The sequence below is a fragment of the Rhinoraja longicauda genome, chromosome 38, assembly GCF_053455715.1.
Source record: "Rhinoraja longicauda isolate Sanriku21f chromosome 38, sRhiLon1.1, whole genome shotgun sequence".
NCBI lineage: Eukaryota > Metazoa > Chordata > Chondrichthyes > Rajiformes > Arhynchobatidae > Rhinoraja > Rhinoraja longicauda.
The window spans coordinates 9078964-9090587 of NC_135990.1; positions in this window are offsets into that span (position 1 = coordinate 9078964).

Below are 11624 nucleotides of genomic sequence, written 5' to 3' on the forward strand. Positions count from 1 at the left end.
GGCAACACCCTATGCATATAATATAGGACAGAGAAACATAGTTCCTCAGTTACAGCCCATAGCTAGTTGGTCGAGCCAACTGTCTCATATTAGCCGGGACATCCCATATTTTGGGCTAAATTGGTTTGTCCCTTACGGGACCGCCCTTGTCCCGTATTAAGCCCGGGGGTTTGCTGTAGGCCCAGACGCTGTAGGCCCGAACAGTGTAGGCCCGGACAGTGTAGTTCCGGACAGTGTAGGCCCGGACGCTGTAGGCCCAGACGCTGTAGGCCCGGACAGTGTAGGCCCGGACAGTGTAGGCCCGGACAGTGTAGGCCCGGACGCTGTAGGCCCGAACAGTCTAGGCCCGGACAGTGTAGGTCCGGACAGTGTAGGTCCCTACAGTGTAGGCCCGGAGGCCCGGGCGCCACCTAACGGAGATTGCATAGCAACCCGCCTCCCGGCCCCTAGCGGCCACCATTGGTAGAGCGGGAGCACGTGGCCGCTGGCTGGGTGAGGTCACGTGGGGCGCAGGGCGGTGACGTCACCTTGTCCCTTATTTGGGAGTGAGATAGTTGGCACCCCTACCCATAGCTCACCTTAGATGAGCTAAAATCGACCATTTTATTTTGACCTTGCAAGTAGTTCCCTTCCATCTCACCTTGCCAAGTTACCAAGTCACTTAGTGGCTTAATAAACAACTTGACTTTCACCCTGCAGCCCACCATTATTTGTTTTGGAGCAATGCTTGTTTTTTTAATAACAGCCAATAAATCTCCCCTGCATTATTACAATTGATAAAATTCAAAGAGTAAATGTTATTCGATTTGATGGACTCCCACGCGAGGGAGTACCACCAGGGGGCGCCGCACGATGGCTTCCTCACCTACAGTCTATCTGCCCTTCTCAAACTCTTTTTGTTATTTTTGGTGAGTTTTAAAAGTTTGTGTAAATGTTCTCTGGTTTGTTTTATGTGGGGGGTGGGGGAGAGGGGGTCGGGGGAAACTTTTTTTCAATCTCTTACCTTGCCGGAGATGCGATTGTTTTCCGGATGGTATCTCTGGTCGCTCTGCGGCCTAACATCGCGGAGCTGGAGGTCTTGCCTGGGACTGACCTTGAGTCCCCTCGGGGGTGTGGACTTATCATCTGAGCCTGTGATCCCTTGCCTGGGATCGACGCTCCATGCAGCCTGCGGACTTTAACATCAGGAGGGTTGAGACCGAAGTTGGGAGCTCCAAAAGCTGCACGAGGTTCGACTGGTCCCGGTCCGGGATAGATCGCCGGCGTGGGGGAGCTGAGATCCCCCCCCCGATGAAGGAGCTTGATCGCCCCGACGAGGAAGGCTCGCTGCCGGCTACGGGAGTCAAGAGAATGATCAGCCATGATCACATTGAATGGCGGTGCTGGCTCGAAGGGCCGAATGGCCTCCTCCTGCACCTATTGTCTATTGTCTATTGTCTATCATCCCGTCAACGGAAGGTTCGAGGCCCCCGACCGCTGGAGGACAAAGAAGGGAGAGACTGAACATTTTTTCGCCTTCCATCACAGTGAGGAATGTGGAGGAATCACTGTGGTGGATGTTCATGTTCATGTTCAAATGTATTTTGTGTGTCCCGTTGATTTTTATTGTTATGACTGTACGGCAAATGAAGTCCCTCGTATGTTGCAAAACATACTTGGCTAATAAAGTTTTATTGTGATTGTGATTGTGATTACTTTTATGATCGGAGTGATATTGGAGTTGGCACAATCTCTTTCTTTGCACTTTTATCTTTTCCTCTCTCCACCTTTTCACCACCTCTACATTTAGGGTTGCCAACTTCCTCACTCCCAAATACGGGACGAGGTGACGTCACCGCCCCGCGCCCCACGTGACCTCACCCAGCCAGCGGCCACGTGCTCCCGCTCCACCAAAGGCGGCCTTGCTGCCTAATACAACCGACAAGTAAACGCTCTTAACTGTTTTTCATTATCATGCTTCTGCCTCTTTCTCTCCTCAGTTCAATAAAATGTCAGTAAATTGTGAAGATGCAGGAGGCTGAAAATAGTGGCACCTTAAGCAACGTAACAAAGTGTTGGAGGTCCAGGCAGCATCTGCGGAGGGAAATGGCCAGCTGATATTTTGCGTAGGGACCCTTCTTCTGGCTGAGAGAGATGGGGGGGGGGGAGAAAGGTGGCGCAGCGGTAGAGTTGCTGCCTTACAGCGAATGCAGCGCCGGAGACTCAGGTTCGACCCCGACTACGGGCGCCGTCTGTAACGAGTTTGTACGTTCTCCCCGTGACCTGCGTGGGTTTTCTCCGAGATCTTCGGTTTCCTCCCACACTCCGAAGACGTGCAGGTATGTAGGTTAATTGACTGGGTAAATGTAAAAATTGTCCCTAGTGTGTGTAGGATAGTGTTAGTGTGCGGGGATCGCTGGGCGGCGCGGACTTGGTGGGCCGAAGGGCCTGTTTCCGCGCTGTGTCTCTAAAATCTCAAAAAAAATGTTTTTAAAAAAAATGTCAGTAAATTGTGAAGATTCAGGAGGCTGAAAATAGTGGCACCTTGAGCAAAGTAACAAAGTGTTGGAGGTACTCAGCGGTCGAGGCAGCATCTGCGGAGGGAAATGGCCAGCTGATATTTTGCGTCGGGACCCTTCTTCAGGCTGAGAGAGAGGGGGGGGGAGAAAGCTGGTGAAAGAGGGGCGGGGCGGAGTGGGGCATTAACGGGCAAGTGATAGGTGGAATCAGGTGTGGAGGGGTAATTGGCAGATGGATGGAAATGGTAATAAAGGCTGCAGGTGAACTGGGGACAAAGGAGAGCAGATTTGTAATCAGATAATGAAGAAAGAGGAAAAGTGAAATGTAAAACCCACTTGGCATCCGTCTCTGTTACCTCATTTTCTCTTTATCTCTTGTTCAAATACTTGAGGGTACAGCTTTAAGATGAGAGGGACGAAGTTTAATGCAGTGGTACAGCGGTAGAGTTGCTGCCTTACAGCGCCAGAGACCCGGGTTCGATCCTGACTATGGGTGCTGTCTGTACGGAGTTTGTACGTTCTCCCCGTGGCCTGTGTGGGTTTTCTCTGGGTGCTCTGGTTTCCTCTCGACGTACAGGTTTGTAGGCTAATTTGCTTTGTAAAATTGTAAATTGTCCCTAGTGCGTGTAGGATAGTGTTAGTGTGCGGGGATCGCTGGCCGGCGTGGACCCGATGGGCCGAAGGGCCTGTTCCCGTGCTGTATCTCTAAGCTAAAACTAAACTACACTTTGTTACACTGAGGGTGAAGAGTGCCTGGAATGGCCTGGTTGTGGCAGATACAACAGTGGCATTTAAGAGGCTGGATTAGTAGGGCTGAAGGGCCTGCTTAGACAATAGACAATAGACAATAGGTGCAGGAGGAGGCCATTCGGCCCTTCGAGCCAGCACCGCCATTCAATGTGATCATGGCTGATCATTCTCAAGCAGTCCCCCGTTCCTGCCTTCTCCCCATACCCCCTGACTCCGCTATCCTTAAGAGCTCTATCAAGCTCTCTCTTGAATGCATTCAGAGAATTGGCCTCCACTGCCTTCTGAGGCAGAGAATTCCACAGATTCACAACTCTCTGACTGAAAAAGTTTTTCCTCATCTCAGTTCTAAATGGCCTACCCCTTCTTCTTAAACTGTGGCCCTTTGTTCTGGACTCCCCCAACATTGGGAACATGTTTCCTGCCTCTAACGTGTCCAACCCCTTAATAATCTTATACGTTTCGATCTCTTCTCATCCTTCTAAATTCCAGTGTATACAAGCCTAGTCGCTCCAGTCTTTCAACAGGGCTGAAGGGCCTGCTTATGTGCTGTACGACTCTGTGACTCTCCGTGACTTGAGATTTCACTGATGTGGATCTTGTACCAAAATTAATCCATTTTGTCTTCTTTAATTGGTATATGTTTGGTGAAGTGAGCAAGGCCGTTTATCGTCATTGAGAAGATTTCATAATAAAGTCAGGTTTTTACTGAATAAACCTCATTATTTTTCTGTCAGAAAACTCATTATTGAGAATACATGCAACTTTCTTGCTGAAATCAGCTATTGCAAATAAGCAAAAAAATCCTTATTACATTCCAGACACAGTGTGGGTTTGTCGTGATCCTTTCAGTTTTCACCCTTCAGGGAATGCTTCTATTTACTTGTTTATGTAAGACACTAGTTTGAAATATTTTGGCCACTCTTTGCCTGCTGAAATGTTTGTGCTAAAGTCATAGCAAAGTTCCTCCAGCACTTAGAGTTTTGCTCAAGTTTCCAGCATCTGTTTCTTCTGTTTCTTCAAGTTTCTTCTGCTTATATTTGTTAGGTCTTGTCTTCTAAAGCAATTTGTACATGTCCTTTGATGAAAGACACAAAATGCTGGAGTAACTCAGCGGGGCAGACAACATCTCTGGAGAGATGGACCGGGTGACGCTGTGAACTATAAACTGTTTGAGAATGATCAGCCATGATCACATTGAATGGCGGTGCTGGCTCGAAGGGCCGAATGGCCTCCTCCTGCACCTATTGTCTATTGTTTATGTATGTGTTGTTAGGTTTTTGTGCCATTGTATGTTCTTGTTTAGTACCTGCACTGATGTACAGCACTTTGGTCAACGTGGGTTGTTTTTAAATGTGCTATACAAATAAAATTGAATTGACTTGACTTGACGTTTTGGGTCGCGACCCTCCATTTCCTTAATCACTTCACCTATCCTGCGTTCTTCCAGAGGATAGACACAAAATGCTGCAGTAACTCAGCGGGTCAGACAGCATCTCTGGAGAGAAGGAAGGGGTGACGTTTTGGGTTGAAACCCTTCTTCTTGACCTGAAAAGTCACCTATTCCTGTTCTCCAGAGATGCTGTCTGATCTACTGAGTTTTTTTGTGTGTCTATCATCGGTTTAAACCAACATCTGCAGTTCCTTCCTGCACTGCTTTCTTCCAGAATCTACAGACAAAAATAACCCATTCTTTGTTTTTTAGATTTAGATTTAGAGATACAGCACAGAAACAGGCCCTTCGGCCCACCGGGTCCGCGCCGCCCAGCGATCCCCACACATTAACGCTATCCTACACCCACTAGGGACAATTTTTACATTTGCCCAGCCAATTAACCTACAAACCTGTACGTCTTTGGAGTGCGGGAGGAAACCGAAGATCTCGGAGAAAACCCACGCAGGAGAACGTACAAACTCCGTACAGACAGCACCCGTAGTTGGCATCGAACCTGAGCCTCCGGCGCTGCATTCGCTGTAAGACAGCAACTCTACCGCTGCGCCACCGTGCCGGGTGGACCTGTTACAGAGTCATACCTCAGGCACTTGAACTTGCACCAAGGTCCATTTTTCAGGACCTTAGCCTGTGGCAGCCCAGCAGATCAGACACACGTCCCCCCTTCAGGTGCAGCTCATAGAGAAGAATAACCTTTACAGACTGTTATAAGGCCTGGCAGGCTCAGAATACCAGGGCAACTTTGTTTATCAGGTGCAGTTGAAAATAACAAAATAATCCACTTCAAAAATAGTAGTGTAATAATATTACTACTGACAGAGCCTGCTGTGAGCATGATAGGTAGATATTGTCCTCCAGACAGCGATCTTTCAATGTGGGCTGTGGGAGTGGCCTTTCCTGGGTGAGGTAAGGTTACACAAATCATCACGTAAATACATGTTGTCCCCTGAAAGCAAGGTATGATATTTTTATGAGTCTCGAATTTAATCCAAACTGATTTTTAAATTTTTTTTTGAAGATAGGCACAAACAGCTGGAGTAACTCAGCGGGACAGGCAGCATCTCTGGAGAGAAGGACTGGGGTGACGTTTCGGGTCGAGACATTCTTTTTCAATTGCTGATTGGATCCATTTTAGTTTAGTTTAGAGATACAGTGCGGAAACAGGCCCTTCGGCCCACCGAGTCCGCGCCGCCCAGCGATCCCCGCACATTAACACTATGCTACACACACTAGGGACAATTTTTAAAAATCATTTACCCAGTCAATTAACCTACATACCTGCACGTCTTTGGAGTGTGGGAGGAAATCGAAGATCTCGGAGAAAACCCACGCAGGTCACGGGGAGAACGTACAAACTCCGTACAGACGGCGCCCGTAGTAAGGATCAAACCTGAGTCTCCGGTGCTGCATTCGCTGTAAGGCGGCAACTCTACCGCTGCGCCACCGTGGTGCAGCAGTAGAGCTGCTGCCTCACAGCGCCGGAGACCCGGGTTCGATCCCGACCACGGGTGCAGTCTGCATGTACGTTCTCCCCGTGACCTGCGTGGGCTTTCTCCAGGTGCTCTGGTTTCTTCCACACTCCAAAGACATGCAGGGAGGGGGGAGCGAGGGGGGAGGAGGGAGGGAAGGGGAAGGGGGGGTAGGGGGAGGGGGGGAGGGGGAGGGGGAGGGGAGGGGGGGATGGGGAGAGGGGGAGGGGGGAGTGGGGGAGGGGGGGAGAGGGGAGGGGGAGAAGGGGAGGAGAGGGTTCTGCACCAATGCAGGGGAGGTTCGGGCCCAACGGGTCCACTTGGTCTAGTAACAAATAAATTGTGCAGAACTCTGGTTGGGTCACACTTGGGGCATTTTGTGTGTAGTCCCAATCTCCATGTTAAAGGATTTAAAAACTCTGGAGAAAATGAGAAAATAAAACTAATTAGATGGATAAATAAAACAGCTAACGGGAAAGATCGTCAGCAACAAACAATGGGCTGCATAAATTCAGGGGAATTTGTTCATCAATCACCAGATTGATTCCTGGGATGGCAGGACTTTCATATGAAGAAAGACTGGATAGACTCGGCTTGTACTCGCTGGAATTTAGAAGATTGAGGGGGGATCTTATAGAAACTTACAAAATTCTTAAGGGGTTGGACTGGCTAGATGCAGGAAGATTGTTCCCGATGATGGGGAAGTCCAGAACCAGGGGTCACAGTTTAAGGATAAGGGGGAAGTCTTTTAGGACCGAGATGAGAATGTTTTTTTTCACACAGAGTGGTGAATCTGTGGAATTCTCTGCCACAGAAGGTAGTTGAGGCCAGTTAATTGGCTATATTTAAGAGGGAGTTAGATGTGGCCCTTGTGGCTAAAGGGATCAGGGGGTATGGAGAGAAGGCAGGTACAGGATACTGAGTTGGATGATCAGCCATGATCATATTGAAAGGCGATGCAGGCTCGAAGGGCCGAATGGCCTACTCCTGCACCTATTTTCTTTGTTTCTATGTTTCAGGTTGAAACCTGGCACTGGGATTGCAGGAGGGGAGGGTCGAGAGCTGGTCTAAAGTGGAGAGGGAATGGTGCAATGTGAACGGTGTACCGAAGATGGATGAAGGGCAACGGGCAGATGGAGCCAAGTGGGGAGGTGGAGGGGTGGAGTTGCTAGATGGATGATGATGTGGATGATGATGATGTGGATGATGATGATGTGGATGATGATGATGTGGATGATGGCAGGTGGATGATGTGGAATCAGGCAAAAAAAGATCCCGACCCGAAACGTCACCCATTCCATCTCTCCAGCGATGCTGCCTGTCCCGCTGAGTTACTCCAGCATTTTGTGTCTGTCTCAGACAACGTGGGGAAATGGGATCGCAAAGGTGGAGCCAGATGGAAAATGATCATCGAAAACACAAAGGCTACCAGGAAAGACCATAAAACTGGGGAGTGTTCCAGTGAAGGTCTTTAAAACATGGCAGTACTCAGCAGGATAGATGTATGAAGATGTTTCCACCCGGAGATGACAAAACCTAGGTGCCATCAACATAAGAGTCCCTGAAAATTCTCCAACAAATAATCAATTTAGTTTAGTTTAGCTAAGTTTAGTGACACAGAGCCAACTGACCCATAATCCCCGCACGCCAACACTACCCTAGGGACAATTTATGATTTTACCAAGCCAATTAACCTACAAACCTGTACGTCTTTGGAGTGTGGGAGGTAACCGGAGCTCCTGGACAAAACCCACGTGGTCACAGGGAGAACGTACAAACTCCATCAGTCTGAAGAAGGGTCTCGACCCAAAACGTCACCCATTCCTTCTCTCCCGAGATGCTGCCTGACCCGCTGAGTTACTCCAGCATTTTGTGAAAAAAATACCTTCGATTTGTACCAGCATCTGCAGTTATTTTCTTAAACTCCATACAGATATCACCTGTGAATATTATTTGTTTTTTATTATTTGTATTATTTGTCTGAAGAAAGGTCTCGACCTAAAACGTCACCCATTCCTTCTCTCCAGAGATGTCGCCTGTCCCGCTGAGTTACTCCAACTTTTTGTGTCCAGCTTATTTGTTTTTTAATTGTGTGTCCGATTCTCTTTTGAATGTTCCTATTGAATCTACCACCACCTTCCCAAAGAGTGGCTCCAGGTTACAGCCACTTGCTGCGTGAGAGAAAAAAAATAATCTTAATGGAACGAACATTTGTCCTAACATTCTCCTGCAAGAACTCCTTATCTGTGAATACATAACAGTGGCGCAGCGGTAGAATTACAGACTTGTGGCGCCAGAGACCCGGGTTCGATCCTGACCTCGGGAGCTGTCGGTACGGAGTTTGCACGTTCTCCCTGTGACCGCGTGGGTTTTCTCCGGATGCTCTGGTCTCCTCCCACATTCAAAAGATGAGCAGGTTTGTAGGTTAATTGGCCCTCTGTAAATTGCCGTTAGAGTGTAGGATAAAACTCTGAACGTCACAGAATTGTCGGGTCTGAAGAAGGGTCACGTCACAGAATTGTCGGGTCTGAAGAAGGGTCTCGACCCGAAACGTCACCCACTCCTTCTCTCCAGGGATGCTGCCTGACCCAGCTGAGTTACTCCAGCTTTTCAATAGTCAATAGTCAATAGTCGTTTATTTGTCACATACACATAAATGAGATTTACTAGAATGTTGCCTGGGTTTCAGCACTTAGGCTACAGAGAGAGGTTGAACAGGTTGGGTCTTTATTCTTTGGAGCGTAGAAGGTTGAGGGGGGACTTGATAGAGGTTTTTAAAATTTTGAGAGGGACGGACAGAGTTGACGTGGGTAGGCTTTTCCCTTTGAGAGTGGGGAAGATTCCAACAAGGGGACATAGCTTCAGAATTGAGGGACAAAGGTTTAGGGGTAACATGAGGGGGAATTTCTTTACTCAGAGGGTTGTGGCTGTATGGAATGGACTTCCGGTGGAAGTGGTGGAGGCAGGCTCGATTTTATTATTTAAGAGTAAATTGGATAGGTATATGGATAGGAGGGGATTGGAGGGTTATGGTCTGAGTGCAGGTAGATGAGACTAGGTCAGGGAGAATGGTCGGCGTGGACTGGTAGGGCCGGACAGGCCTGTTTCCATGCTGTAGTTGTTATATGTTATATATGTTATATGAAATGAAAAATTACCCGCAGTTCAACAATAAGACCAATAAGAATAATCAATAAAAATGCAATAACACATACAATCATAAACTAACACCAAACAAAAGAAACATCCATCACAGTGAGACTCCTCCAGTCACCTCCTCCCTGTGATGGAAGGCCAGAATGTCTTTTCTCTTCCCTGCCGTCTTCTCCCGCGGTCAGGCTGTTGAAGTTGCCACGTCGGGGCGGTCGGGTCTGTCTTCTATTGTAGGACAGAACCAATGTAAAAGATGATTGCTGGTCGGCATGGACTCGGTGGGCCGAAGGGCCTGTTTCCATGCTGTATCTCTAAACTAAACTCAATTAAACCTCTGTTAAGTGGTGTGAGAAGGAACTCCAGATGCTGGTTTAAACCGGAGATAGACACAAAAGCTGGAGTAACTCAGCGGGACAGGCAGCATCTCTGAAGAGAAAGAATGGGTGACATTTCAGGCCGAGACCCTTCTTTAATCTGCAATTAAACCTTTCTGAGACAAACCCACCTCCTCTCTATTTTCGGTGACATTTTCTAGATAGAAACCAAAATTCCACAGTGATTTGACAACACTTTCAAATGACTTTATAAGCGGGTTTGTAGATGTGTTTCACACTGCTCTTTGAATTAAAAGTCAATACTTTATTAGAAAATGGAAATAAGGAGAGTTTTGAATTTGAGTGCAAAATGTTAAGTAAATAATATTCTTTTTTCTCATGTAAATGCATTCAAATAAGCATGTAATATTGACAGAGCAAATACTGGGATCAACACAATACCTTATAAAGAAACTCAGCCTTTGAAATTAATATCTACGAGGTTACATCGGAAGCACTCTAATTAAATAATCTGACTCATGGTTTAATAATAAAAATAAATGTGACATGTCTATCAGCATCTTTGATTCAATGGCTCATTCTGAGGAGGAGGGAAGGTAATGTTCATTGAGAACTTGAGACAACTTTGTGAATGAGCGGATGGAAATGGTGGGAAATGGCTGTGGTTCCTCATGAACTGCTGTCCCGACAGGCAAGGGCCCTGGAAGAGAACTGGCTCCCAGGTCTCCACAGCTGGAACACATCTTGGTGTCAAGTCAAGTCAAGTCAATTTTATTTGTATAGCACATTTAAAAACAACCCACGTTGACCAAAGTGCTGTACATTTGATTAGGTTCCAATAGAAAAAAAAATGAAAACATACAGTAGTACGCAAACAGTTCACAGCGCCTCCTCAATGAGCCTCAAACGCTAGGGAGTAGAAATATGTTTTGAGCCTGGACTTAAAGGAGTCGATGGAGGGGGCAGTTCTGATCGGGAGAGGGATGCTGTTCCACAGTCTAGCAGCTGCAACCGCAAAAGCGCGGTCACCCCTGAGTTTAAGCCTAGACCGCGGGATAGTGAATAGCCCCAAGTCGGCCGATCTGAGGGACCTGGAGTTAGAGAGGGGGGTTAGAAGATTTTTGATGTAGGGGGGGGAGTGTCCATTTAGGGCTTTATACGTGAATAGGAGGAGCTTGAAGTTGATTCTGTACCATACAGGGAGCCAGTGGAGAGAGGCCAGAATCGGGGTGATGTGGTCCCTTTTACGGGTACCCGTCAGGAGTCTCGCTGCGGCGTTTTGGACCAGTTGCAGGCGGGACAGGGAAGATTGGCTGATCCCAGTGTATAGGGAGTTGCAGTAGTCTAGGCGGGAGGAAATGAAAGCGTGAATGATTTTTTCTGTGTCGTCGAATTTGAGGAAAGGTTTGATTTTAGCTATGGTTCGAAGTTGGAAGAAGCTGGCTTTTACCACAGCGTTGACTTGCTTATCAAATTTTAATGCAGAGTCAAATATCATGCCGAGGTTTTTGACATGCGGTTTGACTAGGCAGGATAGGCTTCCAAGACTGCCTGTTATCAATTTGATGGAGTGGGGGGGGGGGGGGGGGGGGGGGGCCGAATAGGATGACCTCAGACTTGCTCTCATTTAATTGGAGGAAGTTCTGTGCCATCCAACATTTTATGTCCTCAAGGCAGTGTGAGAGGCTGTTTAAATTTGACTGGTTGTTGGGTTTCAGGGGGAGGTAAAGCTGAGTGTCATCGGCATAGCAGTGGAAAGAAATGCCGTGCCTTTGAATGATTTGGCCAAGGGGGAGCATGTATAGAGAGAAGAGAATGGGGCCTAGGATGGAGCCTTGTGGAACTCCGCAGGAGAGGCTAGCTGGAGCAGAGGAATAACTGCCTATGTTGATGTGGGAGTCTCCTCAATCTGGGTCTCAGTCTCCTCCTCAGCTGTGGTCAAATTGTTGTTGAGATTCTCCAATTTAAT